Source organism: Garra rufa, chromosome 20 (assembly GCF_049309525.1).
Source record: "Garra rufa chromosome 20, GarRuf1.0, whole genome shotgun sequence".
Lineage (NCBI taxonomy): Eukaryota > Metazoa > Chordata > Actinopteri > Cypriniformes > Cyprinidae > Garra > Garra rufa.
Window position 1 is genome coordinate 20,617,089 of NC_133380.1, and position 23,957 is coordinate 20,641,045.

Consider the following 23,957-nt stretch of genomic DNA (forward strand, 5'->3'; position numbering starts at 1 on the left):
AAAACCAGTCTTGACATCACAGGTATATTTGTAGCAATGGCCAATAATACATTGTATGGGTCAAAATCATAGATTTTTCTTTTATGCCAAAAATCATTAAGATTTGAAGTAAAGATCATGTTCCATGAACATATTTTGTAAGTTTCCTACTGTAAATATATCAAAACTTCATGTATGATTAGTAATATGCATTGCTAAGAACTTCATTTGAACAACTTTAAGTGCGATTTTCTCAATGTTTAGATTTTTTTAATTATTTATTCAGTATTAAGTTATAGTATCAACCATATTTAAAATAAAAAACAATTCTAAGTAATTTAAAGTAATTATAATTAAATATTTTGTTATTTATTTTTAGTTTCTCTCAAAATATATTTTCATTTACATTTTTCAGAGAAAAAAAGTCTAGTAAAAAGAGTAGTTTTGATGCAATTTTGTGTACTATTTATGTCATTATATTACTGATATTTTTTTATAAAAGAACTTCTATATCTTATTTATATTTAGTTTATATATTAATATTACATTATTATATTACAATACATTATTAGCTTTTTCAGAGAAGAATATTTGGTATTGTTTATGTGATGTTTATATTAAATTATATTATCATTCATATTTAAAAAAACAATTCTAGAAATATTTTTTTTTAAATTATAATTCCATATTATTTTAATTTTATATTACGATACATTTTCATTTACATTTAAAAAAAGAGACTAGTTTTGATGCAAGAAATATATTTTTCAAATTTATTTTATTATTTATTTTTAATTTGTGTACCTATTTATGTTATATTATTCATACATTTTCTTTTTAGAGAAAAATATTTTATATTGGTTTATGTAATGTTTATATTAAATTATATAATTCATTGTATGTTCCATTTAGATATTTTGTAAATTTTCATACTGAGAAAATATATCAAAACTTATTGTTTTTATAATATGCAGTGCTAAGAACTTATTTTGGACAACTTTAAAGGCGATTTTCTCAATATTTAGTTTTTTTTTTTTTTTTCCTCAATATTGCCCTGTCCTAACAAACCCAACATTAATGGAAAGCTTATTTATTCAGCTTTCAGATGATGTATTCAAAAAGTTGACCCTTATGACTGGTTTTATGGTCCAGGGTCACAAATTGGACCGTTCACGATAAATGATTCAAATACACGACTCTCGATTCGTTTGAATCACAACCCTGCTGAAAAAAAACAGCTAAAACCAGCCTAGGCTGGTTGACCAATCTTAGCTGGTTTAAGCTGGATATAGCTGGTTTTAGCTGGTCTCCCAGCCTGGAAAAGTGGCCAAAACCCTTTCTAAAACCAGCCTGCTGACCAGCTATGACCAGCTAAAACCAGCCAACCAGCATATGCTGGTTTTAGCTGGTTTTTTTTTTTTCACCAGGGAAATGTTCCCCTGTCCGCAATATTTGTTGTTGTTGTGAGGGTTTTATTTTGAATGTCGTGGTTTTAACAAACTTTTTCTTTCCCAAGGCGATTTGATTTTGATTTACAAACGGAATCGGTTCCAACCAATGATTAAAAAAAAAAACAGTTCAAAAGAGCCATTCGTTCATGAATCAAGCACCAGGTTGTTGTTCCCTTGCTATGCACTAGATGGCACTGCAGACCTGCGTTCATTGTGGCGTTGCGTCTAGGTTGATTTAGACCGCATTCTGCTAGATATAATTGCTAGTTTGTTGCTGCAAATGAAAAATAATTACATAAATTAGAATTCAGACATTTAAAAGGACATCTTCTGGCTTCTTATATACGACTTCAGCTAGTTAAAGGTTGTTCAGTCACTGTTGTTTAAGCTTTTTGGTGGAGTCAAACTGAGCAGTAAGGATAGATTAAACACTTCAGTGTTGAATTTAGGCTCTGAAACTTATCCAGCTATAGTCACAGTCATCCCTCCTGGATATATGTAGGTTTTAAGAGTCAAACTCATGAGTGCATGACAGTTGGCAAGGCAAGATGGCATGAGTTGAGTTAATGCTTCTAGGCTACAAGTAGCTCATTCTTGTCTCCTGTTGGAAATCTAAAGTTCTCCGTGTTCAGTCAAAGGTCAAAAAGTATCTTCTCCCGAAGCGCTTTGTACCTCATCCTGTAGATTTAGCGAGTCATGACTCAAAACTGACTGCGACTAATGATGTCGGTGTATCCCGCACTGCAGAATCACTCTGCCGTGTCAGCCTCCCTCTTTTGCCCTTTGTGTGCGGGCGCAATCCAGTGTTTTCCATGGTAATTCCCTTCTTCGCTGCAAAGGGCCACTGTTCCTCTAGAGCTAAGCCCACATAAGCTCCCTCTCAAGAGGAAGAAAGAGAGATGGCAGAGGCTGACTGGTTGCCTAGCTACATCTCACAGAATGTTCTGTGTAAACAGCGGCTGGCGGAGGAAAAATCACACAGACTTTGGGTTTGATTGGGTGGAGCAGTTGTAACCCGACTATTATGCCGGCGCTGTTAGGAAGCCTAAATCTCACTGTTACAAAGACCCCCTGTTGTGACTTTTCATCCGACATATGATAGTACCCACTATATGCTTCTCAATGCCGTAAATTGAAGTTGTCAATTGATTGCCACACAAACGAAGGTCAACGCAGCATCGTATTGTAGTCCGGCCTTGCTTGTATGAATCTTGTGGTCGTGTGGCTGTGATGTAAGATTGCTTGTGTCAGCAGCTTGCTTTGCAATCGCTGTTAGACGTGCTCAGAGCGATTATGTTCCATTTTCTTTGTGCATGTGTTCATTTTAGCTACGTCAACTTCAATTTATGAGACCCACCTCAACAGCTGCTCTCTCTCGCTCGTATTTGCTTTCACCTGTATTTGCTCAATTATAGAGGAAACACTCCTATTATTTTAGAGAGAGGAGTGATGGCATATAGAGGCTATATCCATTCCTTTTGATACTGGACTTAACTAATACTTTTGTCAACGACGCGGATAATAGCACGATAAGTTACGGAACATATAAAAGTTGCCTTTTGGGTATTACATCAAAGCAAATGATGAATCTCTGTTTATTATAACTGCGCGTTGCATTTTTGTTGTCTGCTGCTGAAAAACCTTTCTTTTTAAAATACGTTTTGGGTAAAAAAAAAATTCTCAGAGTGATTATATTTGTCCTCTTTTGTCCTTATTGGTATTGTTTTGATGTGAACTATCCACATAGAATTAAAATGACTATTAAGTCTGTAATTATCCACCTTTTTTCCCATAAGAACAAGCGCGGCCATTTGTAAATTTGATTGGTCAGACAGCTTCCGGTCTTGGGGGTAACGCATTACAAGTAACGTGAGTTATATAATCAGATTGCTTTCAAGTAACTAGTAAAGTAATGCATTACTTTTGAATTTCTAAGAAAATATGAGTTACTTTTTCAAATAACTAACACCAGTTACTTTTCCCCCTATTATTAATAAAACAGTGAAATGCAAACCTGAAATAATTAAATTATACAAATATTCTTTATTTATTTAATCCCGTTTATTTACCAGTATCTTTGCTGCTAACCTTCGATGATCAAATTCAACCATATGAATGAGCAAAAAATAGTTTTGATAAACTAACATTTGTGCTTCATGTTTTAATGCTGAAGAGTGATCTTCTCTTGCGGAAATATACTTTCTTTCAGCCTAAGGTGAATTAATTTCACTTTTACTGCAAAAGAGCTTTTACATTTGCCATAATTAGAATAAAATAAAAACAAAGCAAAGCAAGCCCTACCCAGATTAAAAAAGTAACGCAAAAGTAACGTAACACATTACTTTCCATAAAAAGTAACTATGTAACTAGTAACTTTTTTATGAACACACTGGTTTGTAGTGCAAACAGTTTTACCGTTTACTGCACGTTGTTATCCTTCTCAGAGATTTTCTTACTATTGGGAGATGAGAAGGTCTGTATTACTTGTTTTTGGAGAAAAAAAGTTCAGAGTTATGTGACACTCAGTCGCCATTAACGGACACCATAGAAATAAATGTAATCCGGAAAAAGCGCAATATTTTGACAAACTGAAGTTAATGGGTGGTAGAGATACGTACAAGCATAAATTAAAATATTACCCTAATATTTCACCAACCTGACCGGAAATGATAAGAACAAACACAAATGTTGTCAAGATTCTTGCCCTGGAAATCCTGGTTCATTTTGGCCAACCACAAAAGCCTTTCCTCAGACAGTTTTTTTGCACTCTTTTTATGATTTGTAACTTTTGGTAGTCTATAGTACTCCAAATGTTTTTCCCGGTCTGACAGATTAGTACAGCAATAATCAGCAAAATATGTTTCATTCGGTTCAGTGCTATTCTTTTTTAAAATTCAGTGCCCTCAATATGGCTGATTGATGACGTGTTGTGAAAACACTCTATAGCGGATAATGAACTGGAAGTCTCACTGGTAGGCTTACTTCCGCATTGAAGAAAAAGGTGGATATAGTTATTATCATTCTTGGTGTGAATGGGCATTAAGTCTGCAGGATTTAGTCTAGTAAATATTCAAGTCTCTACCTGTTTGTGCTCTGCCTTCAAGAAACAAACCCTTCAAGTTCAGTCTGAGGTCATTATGAATAGTTAAATTTGGTTTAGTTTTCATAGTCTCTTTTCTTAGAACTGCTACTGTTAGATTACTTTTATATATCGACAGCAGTATTAAGATATGTTAGTCCAAAAAGTTCAGCATTGGTGTCAGGGGGCCTTAAGTCTGTGGGATTCAGTCTAATAAATGTTGAAGATGCTGTCTCTAACTGTTTGTGTTATGTTAAAAAAAACTCCAAGTTCAATCTGAGGTCATGATGGGTAGTTACTTGTGGGCCATAGGCGCTACTCTGTTTAGACTGGATTCATTTCTTTCATCTCAGCCTTACTAATAATCTGTGTTTTTGTCTAGTCTATGTTGTCTAAAACAGTTCATTGACTGCCGCGGACATGTATTTTTTACCTCTACCTAACAAAACCTTTAAAGTTGTTACATTTAGTACTCATTTGTATTCACACATTGAATGTGCAAAGCTTCTGTTATTTACCTTTAGCTAATGAATCAGAAGTCTCACACATTCCCAGCAAATACTTTTGTGTTGAAAAATGTGGTGAATAGTCACAAAATGAAATTTTCATTGAACTTAATCGTAGAATTCTTCTGTTGATTATATAACAGTAATATTAAACGTATATTTTGGTGCTAATGTACAAGTTTTACACATTAAGTATTCCAGAGATCAACATGATATTTATAATATAAACTGTGCAGTTAAACTTAAATCTTGCATTATGCGCTGTAATTTTAATAAAGCAAAAGCTCCAAAGAAAGATGAAACAAGATTTCCGTAATAAAGAGGAATTTATCAAAAAAAAAAAAATTGCTTTTCTCCATGAGAGCATGTTGAAGGTACCACCTCAGCAGTCCTGCCGTCGGGCAGTGACCCAAAGGAGAAATTACATTTACTGGACCGGAGAATGTTTCCACCCTGGTGAGCCGGTGTGAGTCTACAACTTCCACAGTTTCATCAGCAAGAATCCTGCGCCTAGGGCCTTCCTCAGCAGAGATCTCGACGGATCAAAACCAGCACGCTGTTGCATCTTTGAACAAGGCCGTGAGCAAGGAAGTTCACATTTATATGCTTCTTTAAATTCTGTCCCGATTCATCAGCTCAGCGACCATCATTGTGCGTTGTGATGTTCTGATCCTTAATACATAGTTTTTCAGAAGATATATTATTGATGAGACACTGAAACAGCTTGTTCTTTCAAATGCTGCAATTCCAGCCAGAGCCAAATCCATTTTACAGCCAAAACATAGAAGGAATAAATCATATTTTAGTGTGCAGTCAGCAAAATCCACTTTCCTAATGCAATTTTGACAAACTTTTCAAGTTTAGATTTAGTGTACGGCCTGTGAGTACAACCAAGCACCATCCATCAGCCATTTACGCTAATTTCTCTATTAATTGACAGTCTCAGTCTGTAATCATGGTTCGAATTGATATTTTGAAGACATAATGCATCCAAACATGTTGATTTGTGATTATTCCTCCAGACAGAAGTCCAAACAATCATCACGAACAAGTTGAAAGCATTTAAATGAGTCGCTTGCCATCAAAACACTGACCTGCAGGAAAGGCTCTGTCATCAACAATGTGCAGAAGAAAAAAAAAACAAAAACGCAGTGCCTGTTATTTTGGTCCTATTTAATAGATCCCACTGTTCTCAGATAAAAAGGAGCCATTAACAGAGATGCAACGTACACAAACAAGCAGAAACAAGCAAGCGCACAGACAATCAATCGTTATCCACTCTCAAAGTTGCTGCTGAATTTATACTTCAAATGAAGAAAATTCTCTCAGGATGGTGCTTTCAGGACACACAGGCAACCGCAAATGAGCACCTGCTCTATGTTTCTCTCTGTAATGGATGGAAACTTGAAGATTTGACACTGAGCATAAACAGTGGATCTGTACATTTGCTGATTTCTATCTGTCTAATGAGCTGCGTCTCAGCTGGAAGGATAAACAGGATATTTTCATTTGGATGATACCGCATGTCTGAGCATGCCACGTGCCGCTGCGGCCGAAGCTCTATCTAATGGTAATTGTTTGACTGCCCATGGAAACTGTCAGCTTTATCTGTGTTGACAATGTCCAACAGCTACTGTTCACTAGTGGACAAAAATAAAGAGCAAAATCGTCCAGACTTGACTAGGGTCACGTATAGCTTTAAAAAGGGACATCAGATGGCCATTTTTCACAAGTGAGTGAATAGTCTGCAGCATACTTTGGTTAAATTTTCTCAATGGTTGTGTTTGGTGCATGTCTCTTATTGTTTATACAGAGGTATACCTATTAGTACATGTTAACAAGCACATTGGTGAAATGTACAATTTGGACATATTTAAAAAAAAATCTAGCTAAAAAGTTAAAATACTTAGGAATCTTTTATATCATTTAAATGGTTCTATCAATGTATTTTTATTGTAATTTTATCGATAAGCGATTTAGATTTTCAGACCCCTTAACCTACCTATTTTATAGTGGATATAAAATGTAATTGACTAAAATATGTAGGGTTTTAGAATTTTTGTAACAACATCAAAAATATATTTTTATAGTCGATAATCCCACTTCTACCTCTAAACCTAACTGTAACAATTTCTGTACAGTATAAAGAAAAACATGACAGATAAATGCAAACACAATCATTTATTTATTGCAAAAATGTCAAAAGCAGTCTCCAAAGTAGTCCAAATGATGATGCATTGCAGCCGCAGTCCTCTCTGGTGGAATACAATAGTATTGCATGAGGTGCAGAGCAGAATTTAAGCTGTTCATCGCTGAAAATATTATCCAGATTCAAACACACCTCAACAGAAACACGGCATGTCACAATCTGTGACGAAGCAGGCGATAGCCAATGAGCACTTATGCCATAATCATCATAATCATGCAATCATGCCATAAAATGTGTCATAAAGTTTCTTGAAGCAGCAAATTTTGAATTTTTAAGGCTGTGTCGGTGCAGGTTTTGATGCTTACAGTCACTGCTCAGGATGTTGCTACAGTTGCTTGCAATCATATGGATTCTAAACATTTTCATTGCAGCGCACAAATGAAATAGATTCTTTTGTAATAATGTTGCATTTTCTGTGTATTTTATGGTTCTATTGTCAGTCACAGCATGTCGGAGAAAGCCTTTTGTGTCCCATCACAAACAAAGTAAATATTAAATGAGATGTAATTGCAGAAATGTTATTCATTTTAAGGGTTTAAAGTGTAGTCTTGTTTAACATTATGTGTTTTTTTGGCAGCAGAAATCACACAGAACAAAATGTTGTCATTTCATATTAAATAAATGAGTACGCTTCATTTAATAATGCAATTGAAAAAATAATGCCATTGGTATGACAACTGTCTGTTAGGTTGTTCATACATAAATAATTTATGTTTTAGGTGTCTTCAGTATGTCAGTATTGTATGTTAAAATGTTGAAAATATGTCAGTATTGTATGTTAAAATGTTGAAAATATGTCAGTATTGTACGTTAAAATGTTGAAAATATGTCAGTATTGTACAATAAAATGTTTAAAATATGTCAGTATTGTACGTTAAAATGTTGAAAATATGTCAGTATTGTACGTTAAAATGTTGAAAATATGTCAGTATTGTATGTTAAAATGTTGAAAATATGTCAGTATTGTACGTTAAAATGTTGAAAATATGTCAGTATTGTACAATAAAATGTTGAAAATATGTCAGTATTGTATGTTAAAATGTTGAAAATATGTCAGTATTGTATGTTAAAATGTTGAAAATATGTCAGTATTGTACGTTAAAATGTTGAAAATATGTCAGTATTGTACAATAAAATGTTGAAAATATGTCAGTATTGTATGTTAAAATGTTGAAAATATGTCAGTATTGTACGTTAAAATGTTGAAAATATGTCAGTATTGTACAATAAAATGTTGAAAATATGTCAGTATTGTACGTTAAAATGTTGAAAATATGTCAGTATTGTACGTTAAAATGTTGAAAATATGTCAGTATTGTATGTTAAAATGTTGAAAATATGTCAGTATTGTACGTTAAAATGTTGAAAATATGTCAGTATTGTACAATAAAATGTTGAAAATATGTCAGTATTGTATGTTAAAATGTTGAAAATATGTCAGTATTGTATGTTAAAATGTTGAAAATATGTCAGTATTGTACGTTAAAATGTTGAAAATATGTCAGTATTGTACAATAAAATGTTGAAAATATGTCAGTATTGTATGTTAAAATGTTGAAAATATGTCAGTATTGTACGTTAAAATGTTGAAAATATGTCAGTATTGTACAATAAAATGTTGAAAATATGTCAGTATTGTACGTTAAAATGTTGAAAATATGTCAGTATTGTACGTTAAAATGTTGAAAATATGTCAGTATTGTACGTTAAAATGTTGAAAATATGTCAGTATTGTGTTAAAATGTTGAAAATATGTCAGTATTGTACGTTAAAATGTTGAAAATATGTCAGTATTGTACGTTAAAATGTTGAAAATATGTCAGTATTGTACGTTAAAATGTTGAAAATATGTCAGTATTGTACGTTAAAATGTTGAAAATATGTCAGTATTGTACGTTAAAATGTTGAAAATATGTCAGTATTGTACGTTAAAATGTTGAAAATATGTCAGTATTGTACGTTAAAATGTTGAAAATATGTCAGTATTGTACAATAAAATGTTGAAAATATGTCAGTATTGTACGTTAAAATGTTGAAAATATGTCAGTATTGTACGTTAAAATGTTGAAAATATGTCAGTATTGTACGTTAAAATGTTGAAAATATGTCAGTATTGTACGTTAAAATGTTGAAAATATGTCAGTATTGTACGTTAAAATGTTGAAAATATGTCAGTATTGTACGTTAAAATGTTGAAAATATGTCAGTATTGTACGTTAAAATGTTGAAAATATGTCAGTATTGTACGTTAAAATGTTGTAAATATGTCAGTATTGTACGTTAAAATGTTGAAAATATGTCAGTATTGTACGTTAAAATGTTGAAAATATGTCAGTATTGTACAATAAAATGTTGAAAATATGTCAGTATTGTATGTTAAAATGTTGAAAATATGTCAGTATTGTACGTTAAAATGTTGAAAATATGTCAGTATTGTACGTTAAAATGTTGAAAATATGTCAGTATTGTACGTTAAAATGTTGAAAATATGTCAGTATTGTACAATAAAATGTTGAAAATATGTCAGTATTGTACGTTAAAATGTTGAAAATATGTCAGTATTGTACGTTAAAATGTTGAAAATATGTCAGTATTGTACGTTAAAATGTTGAAAATATGTCAGTATTGTACGTTAAAATGTTGAAAATATGTCAGTATTGTACGTTAAAATGTTGAAAATATGTCAGTATTGTACAATAAAATGTTGAAAATATGTCAGTATTGTATGTTAAAATGTTGAAAATATGTCAGTATTGTACAATAAAATGTTGAAAATATGTCAGTATTGTACGTTAAAATGTTGAAAATATGTCAGTATTGTACGTTAAAATGTTGAAAATATGTCAGTATTGTACGTTAAAATGTTGAAAATATGTCAGTATTGTACGTTAAAATGTTGAAAATATGTCAGTATTGTACAATAAAATGTTGAAAATATGTCAGTATTGTACGTTAAAATGTTGAAAATATGTCAGTATTGTACAATAAAATGTTTAAAATATGTCAGTATTGTACGTTAAAATGTTGAAAATATGTCAGTATTGTACGTTAAAATGTTGAAAATATGTCAGTATTGTATGTTAAAATGTTGAAAATATGTCAGTATTGTACGTTAAAATGTTGAAAATATGTCAGTATTGTACAATAAAATGTTGAAAATATGTCAGTATTGTATGTTAAAATGTTGAAAATATGTCAGTATTGTATGTTAAAATGTTGAAAATATGTCAGTATTGTACGTTAAAATGTTGAAAATATGTCAGTATTGTACAATAAAATGTTGAAAATATGTCAGTATTGTATGTTAAAATGTTGAAAATATGTCAGTATTGTACGTTAAAATGTTGAAAATATGTCAGTATTGTACAATAAAATGTTGAAAATATGTCAGTATTGTACGTTAAAATGTTGAAAATATGTCAGTATTGTACGTTAAAATGTTGAAAATATGTCAGTATTGTATGTTAAAATGTTGAAAATATGTCAGTATTGTACGTTAAAATGTTGAAAATATGTCAGTATTGTACAATAAAATGTTGAAAATATGTCAGTATTGTATGTTAAAATGTTGAAAATATGTCAGTATTGTATGTTAAAATGTTGAAAATATGTCAGTATTGTACGTTAAAATGTTGAAAATATGTCAGTATTGTACAATAAAATGTTGAAAATATGTCAGTATTGTATGTTAAAATGTTGAAAATATGTCAGTATTGTACGTTAAAATGTTGAAAATATGTCAGTATTGTACAATAAAATGTTGAAAATATGTCAGTATTGTACGTTAAAATGTTGAAAATATGTCAGTATTGTACGTTAAAATGTTGAAAATATGTCAGTATTGTACGTTAAAATGTTGAAAATATGTCAGTATTGTGTTAAAATGTTGAAAATATGTCAGTATTGTACGTTAAAATGTTGAAAATATGTCAGTATTGTACGTTAAAATGTTGAAAATATGTCAGTATTGTACGTTAAAATGTTGAAAATATGTCAGTATTGTACGTTAAAATGTTGAAAATATGTCAGTATTGTACGTTAAAATGTTGAAAATATGTCAGTATTGTACGTTAAAATGTTGAAAATATGTCAGTATTGTACGTTAAAATGTTGAAAATATGTCAGTATTGTACAATAAAATGTTGAAAATATGTCAGTATTGTACGTTAAAATGTTGAAAATATGTCAGTATTGTACGTTAAAATGTTGAAAATATGTCAGTATTGTACGTTAAAATGTTGAAAATATGTCAGTATTGTACGTTAAAATGTTGAAAATATGTCAGTATTGTACGTTAAAATGTTGAAAATATGTCAGTATTGTACGTTAAAATGTTGAAAATATGTCAGTATTGTACGTTAAAATGTTGAAAATATGTCAGTATTGTACGTTAAAATGTTGTAAATATGTCAGTATTGTACGTTAAAATGTTGAAAATATGTCAGTATTGTACGTTAAAATGTTGAAAATATGTCAGTATTGTACAATAAAATGTTGAAAATATGTCAGTATTGTATGTTAAAATGTTGAAAATATGTCAGTATTGTACGTTAAAATGTTGAAAATATGTCAGTATTGTACGTTAAAATGTTGAAAATATGTCAGTATTGTACGTTAAAATGTTGAAAATATGTCAGTATTGTACAATAAAATGTTGAAAATATGTCAGTATTGTACGTTAAAATGTTGAAAATATGTCAGTATTGTACGTTAAAATGTTGAAAATATGTCAGTATTGTACGTTAAAATGTTGAAAATATGTCAGTATTGTACGTTAAAATGTTGAAAATATGTCAGTATTGTACGTTAAAATGTTGAAAATATGTCAGTATTGTACGTTAAAATGTTGAAAATATGTCAGTATTGTACGTTAAAATGTTGAAAATATGTCAGTATTGTACAATAAAATGTTGAAAATATGTCAGTATTGTACAATAAAATGTTGAAAATATGTCAGTATTGTACGTTAAAATGTTGAAAATATGTCAGTATTGTACGTTAAAATGTTGAAAATATGTCAGTATTGTACAATAAAATGTTGAAAATATGTCAGTATTGTACGTTAAAATGTTGAAAATATGTCAGTATTGTACGTTAAAATGTTGAAAATATGTCAGTATTGTACGTTAAAATGTTGAAAATATGTCAGTATTGTACGTTAAAATGTTGAAAATATGTCAGTATTGTACGTTAAAATGTTGAAAATATGTCAGTATTGTATGTTAAAATGTTGAAAATATGTCAGTATTGTACGTTAAAATGTTGAAAATATGTCAGTATTGTACGTTAAAATGTTGAAAATATGTCAGTATTGTACGTTAAAATGTTGAAAATATGTCAGTATTGTACGTTAAAATGTTGAAAATATGTCAGTATTGTACAATAAAATGTTGAAAATATGTCAGTATTGTACGTTAAAATGTTGAAAATATGTCAGTATTGTACAATAAAATGTTGAAAATATGTCAGTATTGTACGTTAAAATGTTGAAAATATGTCAGTATTGTACGTTAAAATGCTGTAAATGCGTCAGTACACTGAATAAAATGATTAATTTGTAAGTGGTTGCAATCAATTTATTTTAGCTATATTTAAATAAAGAAATTTTGTTGACTTTTTTAACATTTTTTTTTACTTGAATGCAGCTAAAATAAATTGATTGCAACCACTTACCTTAATTTTTTTTTAGTAAATACAATGAATATTTTTTTTTCAGTGTATTGTACATTTTAGTGCCTGTGAAAACGTTAGTAAACATGCGTTTTGTAGAACCACATTTTACATAAAATACTTATAAATTCTCATGAGATCACATTGTTTTTTAATGCTAATGAGCCCTGCTCTCCCTGGTCCTCTTTTCCGTGGAAGAGGAAAGACTGCAAATGATCATAACAAATATAAAGTGTGAGACTTACTTCTTCTGGAGGTGCAGCTGTATCACAAACAGTGGGTACTGATCCATCCTTGAGATTTAACTTTTTAGCAAAACCTGCCTTGAAATGTTCCTCGTACAGAAAGCAGTCTAGAGTGAAATTATTTGCTCAGACATAAACAAATTTAGGTGTATTCGGTGAAGCATTATCATTAAAAAAATAAACTAATCCACTTCGTCCCCAGTGCTCTAATGTCGGGAGAAAATTAAGACTTTTATGTTCACTTTTACATCCAACTACAAAACACCTGCATTCCTTAGATGATGTTGTTGCTACAGCTGCTCGAGTGCGGAGAAAATGGCCGACAGCTTACAACAGGCTGAGGGCGGAGATATGCAAATACGGGACAGTCCTTCAGTGATTTTCTGCTCAGAAAATCAAAACAGCTTGATAATTGAGACTGTTTAGGTTTTTTAGGGATTAAAAAGTGTATACATTTTTATCATTGTAGGGTGGTTGTGTCCACACACTGCTAAGACACATTTATATGCAAACACAATGTAAAAGTGAAATTTGTATAGGGTTAAAGGGATAGTTCACCCAAAAATGAAAATTTGATGTTTATCTGCTTACCCCCAATGCATCCAAGATGTAGGTGACTTAGTTTCCTCAGAAGAATACAAACGAAGATTTTTTACGAAAACCGGTGCTGTCTGCCAGCCTTATCATGGGTGTGGATGGGCACCAGACCTTTAAAAGTAAACAAAAACATGCACAGACAAATCCAAATTACACCCTGCGACTCGTGACGATACATTGATGTCTTAAGACACGAAACGATCGGTTTTTGAGAGAAACTGAACAGTATTTATATCATTTTTTACCTTTGTTACAACGCCACGTCCATCTCTCCTGAGTAAGCGTTCGGCATCAGTCACGTCACATGAGCACGCGCTCTGTGGTAGAATACGCAAACGCCGGAAGCGATCTGTCGCATGAATACGACACTCATTGTTTACACAGAGCACAGAGATTGTGGGTATAGCGGCTATTCAAAATGGTAAATACTTGCGCTTATCCTGATTGTTTAAACCGATTTAAAGCTAAAAGATTACATTAGTTTGCGCAAACTCATCCGGGACTTTTCACTGATTTCCCCTTACGGCGTTTGCGTATTCTACGCTAGAGCGCGTGCTCATGTGACGTGACTAATGCCAAACTCGTGCACATTACAGATGGACGTGGCTGTGTATCAAAGGTAAAAAATGATATAAATACTGTTCAGTTTCTCTCAAAAACCGATCGTTTCGTGTCTTAAGACATCAATGTATCGTCACGAGTCGCAGGGTGTAATTTGGATTTGTCTGTGCATGTTTTTGTTTACTTTTAAAGGTCTGGTGCCCATCCACACCCATGATAAGGCTGGCAGACAGCACCGGTTTTCATTAAAAATCTTCGTTTGTATTCTTCTGAGGAAACTAAGTCACCTACATCTTGGATGCATTGGGGGTAAGCAGATAAACATCAAATTTTCATTTTTGGGTGAACTATCCCTTTAAGCTGCAAGGCGGTTACAATGCATAACAATACATATCTGTATATATAAACTAAACCATATGCAAATCATATAGCATTTTTCATAAATGCAAATGTAAACTATTGAGAGTAAATGCATCAGAATTGCCACTATGCAGCATGAGAGAATGAAATTAACAGCACTGAACTGCTTGAACATTGCTTGAATTTCCTGAAATGTTCGTTAAAATGGGATTTTATAATTGCTTAATAATTGAAGTCCTAAAATAGTCTCTTACCCCATAATCCATGAAATTTTATTCCATTTTATTCAGACCATTAGGAAAATTGGTATGTGGTTTCAATATCAATCATTGATGTTTTCAAGCATCCTACTTCTTAGTACTCAAATTAACCAGATTTTCCTCACCACGCTGATGTAAATGTAAATAAGTTGTGTTGATCTATCAGATATTATCACTTGCAATTTTCCAACCTAATTAAAACCTACAGGACAGATATTACTGAAGCTTTAACCCTCTGTATTACTACAAAACACTATTCAGAATGTACTTCTTTTGTCATGTCACTTTAGTTTGAGGTCACCTTGACTGAGAACACATTGAAAAAAACTGTGTGAATTTGTTTAGAATCCGTTCTCATCTAGGTAATCATAAAACTCATACAAAAGTAAAAGTATTGCCTTGTACCAATTTTAGTCAGGCCTTTTTTGAGCTAAATAGGACTTAAGGGTCTCTCAGACTGCAAACAGAAAATAAGGGATATAGAGGATTTGTGGACGTATTGTTCTAAAGTGATTATTCTTGTTCCCTTGTTGTCCATTCCAAAACCGTGAACCAGAGGACCCTGTGTTCCTCTTGAAACACGGCTATTACTTCAAAGTACTGTTCCTCCCTGAAATTGTGTTAATTATAGAATGTAATTAGACTGCAGAAGAAAAAAGGTGGTCATAAAAAGGATAAAATGTAGCGGTTTTGGGGTATTGTCCATCTCTGAAGATCCTTGTCAGAAGGTGTTTTCCCCCTCAGTCTAAGGCAACACAAGAGTTTTCACAGTTTTCACGATTCATTTTACAATAAAATTTGATCTAATTTTGCGTGAAGAGGATATTCAATAAGAAGAAAAGTATAACAGTGACTGGATTGTAAAAAGTCTCTATATAAAAGGTGTGTGGAGGGGAGAGGCTGAAAAAAGGACTTGATAATGTCAGCTGAAAAGAAAAGTAATTTCAAAGGTGGAGCAAGTTCATTATTTAAATGTACATTTTGATGAAAGATTACAAAGAAAAAAGTCTTAAGTGTTTTGCACTTGCACTAGTAAAAAGAGTCAATTATGATGTTGTTTTATTTGTGGCCCACTCAGTATTCTTGCACAGTCCCTGCACTTAATTTAGGCTGTTTATTGTAACCTACTCCAGATACTTGCTTGCCCCAAATTGTTCATATGAATATTGGATATGCAGGGAGCAAACTGATTTCCCATTGCAGTTCCATGGACAGAAAATTATTGTGTCAAACTCAACTGTAAAGCATCCAAAGGGGGCCTCACCTGGCCTACTTGAGTCAGCATATCTGCTAATGCTTCTACTTCTTTTAGACTGCTTTTTGATATTCATGAAAGTATACACCACATAAACTAAAGTATTAGCAATGAAAAGCACTGATTCAGGAGAGATGGTTTTCTCGTAATGACTACTTTCAGATTTTAAAACCTATCCTGATCATCCATCAGACCATTTGGAAATGTTCTTCCACCTGTAATCATGCTAATGAGATTCCCATTTGGGTGACTCAGTGACAGCTTCTAAAACAAAACCCACACCATATTAAAATTCTATGTGACACTGTCAGCCCCAGAATGGGATTTTGAAGCAATAAAACCTATCAGTGTCAAAATAACAACATGATAATAAAACCCTTTTACAGATACAGGTGTGCCACATACTGTAAATAAGCTGTTTTGTAGAGAATTATATATCGAAATTCACTTTTACATGGTGTTTGCATATAAATGTGTCTTAACAGTGTGTGAACACAACCACCCTACATTGATACAAATCCATTTACTCCTTTTTTATCCACAAAAAACCTAAACAGTCTCAATTATCAAGCTTTTCGAGTTTCTGAACAGCATGATGTCATGTTACTTAGGCCCCGCCCACAACTGCTGAAAGACGGTCCAATTTTCGTCAGCCTGTTGTACACAGTCCGACATTTTCTCCGTGCTCGAGTAGCTGTAGCAACAACGTCTCATAAGCAATGCAGGTGTTTTGTAGTTGAATGCAAAAGTGTACATAGGGTTTACATTTTCTCCCAACATCACACTGTTTTTGATGGTAATGCACCACAGAACACACCTAAATTCATTTAACTGATGGGAGAATCAAACCTTTTTAAAGCTTCGAATCAATGGAACCAAGTGCTTCGCAAAACGATTCGCTGTTTCGAAAACAAACTACCACAAATCTCAATGAACTCGCATGATTCAAGGGTTTACAGACATTGCCCCCTAATGGAAAACCATTGAAATTCTGTAACGTTTTGAAACTGTTAATTGTGTATTAAAATCACATGACTTTGTCAATTTAATATGTGTTCCGAACCACTGATTCGAAACAATTGATTCACAAAAGTTTTGAAGCCTCATGAAGCAGTGCTTCGAAAGCGCCCATCACTAGGGTGACCATACGTCCTCTTTTTGGACTTGGACTCTTTGCGTCCGGTCGGGATTCCTAAGTCTTCCAAAATGTTCAAGATTTGGCTTTTGCTTTCTACAGTCACAATTGTGTGCGTTTTTGTATTAAAGCCTTGCGCGGGACTGTTTTCTTAATCCTGCTACCGTAAACTTTGTAACATTGAATATAATTTTTGCGCATCAATATGCATTATTTAAATATTGAATATTGATTAAGTATTAAATTGCTTTGAATGCAGCTCATGTTGGATGTAGGGTTGCCAAATCCGCATTGGACTGATTTTAAACCTTTGCGGCGCGTTAAATTTCCATATGACTGAAATGCTTATATTGAATCATTTTGCATTTTACCTGTGATAAAACAGTGGTAGATATTAGTTTTGTGAAGGAAGTGTGTGTGTGGTAGCAAGTGTGTTTATGATCAATCTGCATAACGGTGACTGTAAAATATGTAGTTTTGGTATGGAAATGACATATTTTGATACCAAAACTAGGAATCCCCCCCCTCCCCCTCCTACATTCTCTTTTTTGAAAACTTAAACATGGTCACCCTACCATCACTAATTTATGTCCACGCAATTTTACTTCAGACTGCTTTCTTAAAGGGGTCATCGGATTCCCATTTTCCACAAGTTCATATGATTCTTTAGGGTCTAAAGTCTTTAATATACTTTGGTTAAAAATTCTCAATAGTAGTGTAAAAAAACACCCTTTTACCTTGTCAAAATCAGCTCTGCAAAATATCAGCCCATTTTATCGTGTGGGCCATAAATGCAAATGAGCTCTGCTTACCCCGCCCCTCTCTGCTGAGGGATTAAGAGCTGTAATGTTTACTTTAGCTGCATTTAGCCATGTTTAGGCCTGTTTAGGCATGTTTATCGGTGAAACTTTCCAACAAGCACATTATTATGAAAGGCCATTTGCAAAGATGCAAAGAAACCCCTTATACTCACTTTTGCTGTGGGTGAAGCTGCATCAAAAAATGATTCACACGAATATAGATGCATATGTAGATCGGGATTGGCGCTTTCCTTTAAAAATTAAAGTAACTGTCCTCTGCCTCTTAAGCGGCTCAGATGTCGGGAGTAAATGACTACTGGCACTCTAATTGAGCGATTGAGGTGTTCTGTTAAATAATTATTACATCCAACAACAGAACACCTCAATCGCTCAATTAGAGTCTTCCTCTGCACCTGAGTCGACGCAATGGCAATTGTTTTCGGACTGTTTCAGCTCGGTGAGGGCAGGTCTAAGGTAATGTGCTCATGTCAATCAACTGTGTCTCATCACAATGACAAGAAGCTGAGAATGACCTGATTTTAAAAAGGGGATATTACTTTTAAAGATTAAATAAATACCACTAGGTGGATTTTTATCATTGTAGGGTGGTTGTGTACACAAACTGCCAACACACATGAATTCAAACAACATGTAAAAGTTGACCCCTTTAAATGAGGGACAATTCTCTTCTTCAGAACACAAATTAAGATATCTTTGATAAAATTCGAGAACTTTTTTGACCCTGGATAGACAGCAATGCAACTGACACGTTCAACGTCGTAGTACTCTCTATATTGGGAGAAGACAGGAACTGATGGGAGAAGAACTGTTGAATAAACAACACGAGGGTGAGTAATTAATGAAGGAATTAAATTTTTTGGGTGAACTATCCCTTTAAAACTTAAGAATGAATCAGTACTCACTGTTCGTGATCTAGCTGCATCTTCAGAAGAAGTCTCACACTTTATACTTTCTATGATCATTTGCAAATCGCCTTTTCTACTTCCATGAAAATAAGGGGTGGGGTGAGCAGAGCTCATTAACATTTAAAGAGACATGCACTGACAAGGTAAAAACAGTATCGTTTTAGGACCATTGAGGAATTTTACCAAAAATATGTTGCAGACATTTTAACACGCGAAAATGGCACCCGATGTCCCCTTTAAACTTAGTTGTCAGTTTTCCTACTGTACAATTTCACATAGCCAATATGACTCCCGGATTACACCATTTTGTTTCTGTGAAGACTTCACCCGAGAGGCTTTTCACTAGTTCTGGAAACTCAGCATACTTGAGTTTTGTAGGCCATTGACAAATCGCTCACCACCCTGCAAAAACACAAAATATATCAAATGCAATTCATCAGACTCAGCAAGATATTATTGAAATAGAACAGTATGACACCTTCCAGCTGAAATATATATACGTAACAGCAGAATCCAGATCCACTGAGATTGTGTGTTTGGCTACAGCCAATTAGTTGTCTCTCCTGAGACACGCCCACCATGGGAAGAGCCAACTTTAGCCTCCCAGAGGGATTTCAGAGTTCTGCTAAAGCTGCATTTTGACTTTGGTATGGATTGTCATGTTGCTGAATCAGGATTTGAACATCACCCTAGTCACTAGACCTATCTCAGTGCTATGTTAGCAAAACATTACCAGTTGCCAAATATGCATTCAATATTAATTTAGTGTCTAAGACGTGCTATCTCCATTGTTTACTGCATTGGTGAGCTGATGAAATACTACAATCTACTTCACAGTTTATGCACTTATAATGCTGACTGAGTGATGGTTTGGTCAAACATGGACGGCCATTACAGCAGACACTGACAAATAAATTGCGAGGCTCCTTTGTATTCATTTCATTTACATAGCTGAAACACTTTGTGGGGTTGATTGCATCTCACAATAGAATAGCTGAGTCAGCAAAGCGTAGACAGAGCGATTTTGTTTGTTCAAGATGCTCTCAGCACTTACCTGTAAACATTCAATTAAGACACCATGTTCAATAATGTACGCAGGCACATGTACACTGTCCAAATCAGTTTCAAATTGATTTGTTCTCGTTCATGGCCTTGGAAATCCAGGCCTTTATTGAGTAGATGAAAAATATGTTTAAGTGCATTTGAAAGGGCAAACTTTATTAATAACATACACAGCGTTGGCCGCAAGCCACCTGTTAAGTTTGTATTCATGAAAGAACAATCCATCAGTGCCCTACTATATTTTTTTCTGCCACCGTGGCTTGGCTGCCTGAGAACAGACTATGCGAAGGAAATTCATCTTATCGCTGGCTTCATTTAAACACTTTTCTTTAATAAAAATAAGAGCTGGTATTATGGGGTATTTCATTAAATTGAAAATCCCATCATCTTTTATTCATCCTCATGTCATTCCAAAACTACAGGCCTTTATTTCTTTGTTTCAAAATAATAAGATAATAAGATAATAGATAGATAAGATAATAAGACTTTTGTTTTCTTTTCTGTGTAATTACAAGGAATAGGGAAATCAATTCAAAAACAAGACTAGTTGATTTGTTCACAAAACAGATTGATTGGTTCTTAAGTACTCAGGAATACCTAATTGTGAATAATCAGCTGCTGTATTCAGCTGATATTTCCACTGATCTTTTTTTGTTTATTCCTATACACTCTCAGAAAAAAAAATGCATTTTAAGGGGCACAACAGCTTGTTACTGTGGCAGTACCATCAGAGGGACACCTTTGTACCTTCTTTAACCTTAAAGGGTGCATATTAGTACCTAAGAGTTGTCATTTTCTGTTTTCCGTGACAAATATATCAGTCTGCTCATCCGGGTAACTGAAACCGGTGCTACTTTCCACTTTAAAGTGTTAATTCACTCTTTGTTCGTCTTCAGAAAACAAATTAAGATATTTATGTTGAAATCCAAGACATTTCTGACCTTAGAATCAATGCAACAAATGCAATCAGTTGTGTTGCTGTCTATGCAGGGTCAGAAAGCTCTTGGATTTTATTAAAAATATCTAAATTTGTGCTCTGAAGATGAACAAAGGTCTTATGGGTTTGAACGACTTGAAGGTGACAGAACTTTTGGATAAATGATCCCTTTAACTATGGAGACTTAAAAACGAAAGATGTAAACTAAGAAAGTTAATTAAAACTAAGATTTGTAATGCTTTTTAAAGAAGTCTCTTCTCGCAAGCCTGCATTTATTTGATCCAAAGTACAGCAAAAACAGTAAAATGTTGAAATATTTTTACTATTTAAAATTACTGGTTTCTATCTGGATATATTTTAAAATGCAATTTATTCCTGTGGTCAAAGCTAAATTTTATGCATCATTACTCCAGTTTTCAGCGTCACATGATCCTTCAGAAATAATTCTAATTTGCTGATTTGCTGTTCATCATTACTCCAGTTTTCAGCGTCACATGATCCTTCAGAAATAATTCTAATTTGCTGATTTGCTGTTCATCATTACTCCAGTTTTCAGCGTCACATGATCCTTCAGAAATAATTCTAATTTGCTGATTTGCTGTTCATCATTACTCCAGTTTTCAGCGTCACATGATCCTTCAGAAATAATTCTAATTTGCTGATTTGCTGTTCAAGAAATGATAGAAATCAATACTTTTATTTAGCAAGGATGCTTTAAATTGCATCACAGTTGTCAAAAGTGATGACATTTTTAATGTTACAAAATATTTCTATTTCAGATAAATGCTGTTCTTCTTAACTTTGTGTTCATCAAAGAAACTTGAGAAAATTCTACTCAGCTGTTTTCAACATAAAAGTAATAAATACATTTTTTGAGCAGAAAATCTGAATATTAGAATGATTTCTGAAGGTTTATGTGACTGGAGTAATGATGCTAAAAATTCTACTTTGAAATCGCAGGAATAAATTACATCTTAAAATATATACAAATAGAAAAGGTGTTTTAAATAGTAAAGATATTAATTTTTTTTACTGTTTTTGTTGTACTTGGGATCAAGTAGGCTTTGTGAGCAGAAGAGACTTTTTAAAAAACATTAAAAATCTTACAGTTCAAAAACTTTTGACTGACAGTGTAGTAAAGTGAACTTACTTTAGTACAACTAGTACAGAAGGTTTGAAATCCTCAACTAGAGCCACTTTATTCGAGCCATAGATTTTTAATGCCTCACCCCAAAGATAGATGCCATCTTCTATGATCGCTCTCCGCTTCACTTTTGCTCCCCTCTTTCCTCTCCTCCCTCTTTTCCTCTATTACCACCCCTTCTTGCATCTAATGACACATGCTCTTATAGTTTTGCTCCTTCGTCATCCCTCTCTCTTCTCGTCTGTGGGTAATTAGCAGTGTTCTGCTTGATGAGATTAAAGCAAGGGATTAATCAGAGCACTAATTGATAGACACGGCCGCAGAGAGTTCCAATCCCCTACAGCTCTCACTCTCTCTGGTGTCTGGGCTCACTCTCTCTGTGTGCTGACTTACTGAAACCGCAGAGAGATACTCATACACAATTTTGGTACATGAAGAATAGATAAAACAGAACATGTTCACCATTAGTATGCAATGCGTAACAGAGAAACAAAGAGAGAGAGAGAGAGAGAGAGAGAGAGAAAGAGGGATGCTGCAAGCTGGAGTTGTACTGATTGAAACAAATGGAAGAGCACTGATAAACTGCCAGTATGTATCTGTCTTCAAAATGGCCAAGAGGTTAATAAATGAGATCAAAACTAAAAGCTGTGGCATGTGCTAATGCACATGCTGTAGAGGCTGTAGAGTCCAAACCAAACTCCCTTGTTTTTTCCTTCATTCTGTCACAAATTTCACTGTACTATAAATTCTGCATAAGGGCTGCGAATTCTGTGGTTATTTAAACAAGTCCACATAATTTGTGGTGTTTTTAGCATGAAAAAATGACTTTAAAAACATGGTGCTCATGGCGTAGGATGCTTTAAAAAATCAGCATCAGACAAAATTTGTCCGTCTAACGCATTTTAAAGGGTTAGTTCAACCAAAAATGAAAATTCTGTCATTACTTACTTGCCTTCGCTTTGTGTAAGTGCAGAGGAAAGCACGCTAATGCACTGTGATACTGTCCAAAATAGCGCTAGGATGACGCAGAGGAGACAAATTGTTGAATACAGTTGTTATTTATGTTTTCTTTGTGCAAAAAGTATTCTTGTAGCTTTATCAAATTACAATTAAACCACTGCTTAAAGACCCTTGCTGTCTATGGAGGGTCAGAAAGCACTTGGATTTCATTAAAAATATCTTAATTTGTGTTCCGAAGATAAACAAAGGTCTTATGGGTTTGCAAGGACATGAGGGTGAATAAATAATGACAGAATTTTTAAAATTTTTTGGGTGAACCAACCCTTTAACATAGACTAACAATTAAGAAATATTTTAGATAGAATACAAGACCACGTCCTGAGTGGACATTCACTGAGTAAATCGATTCGTGGATTGATGCTGCAATTTTCTCTGGAATCGATTTTGAGCTTAGTTTTTAACAGCAGATTGAGCGTTTTTAACTAAACACTAAAACACTCACAAAGAAGAGCCTTCTAGAGACTGCATTCAACTAATTTAAGTGGTTAAATGTACTTGCACCTTGATTTTTATGCAAGATTAATGTTAACACAGCCCACTGTGAACACTTCTGTAATTCGCTTTAACCTTTTCGAACTTTATGAATAATTATTTTTTGGTTCAAGTGGGGTGTGTGTTTAAGGAACTGGAAGAAAGCAGAGTATGGATGTTTCTAAAGCACGCAGTGCTATCTGCTGTTCAAAACTAAGCTCAGAATTGATTCAAGAGAGAATCACGATGCATTTGGAAAAATTGCACAATTGATCCACAAACTGATTTAT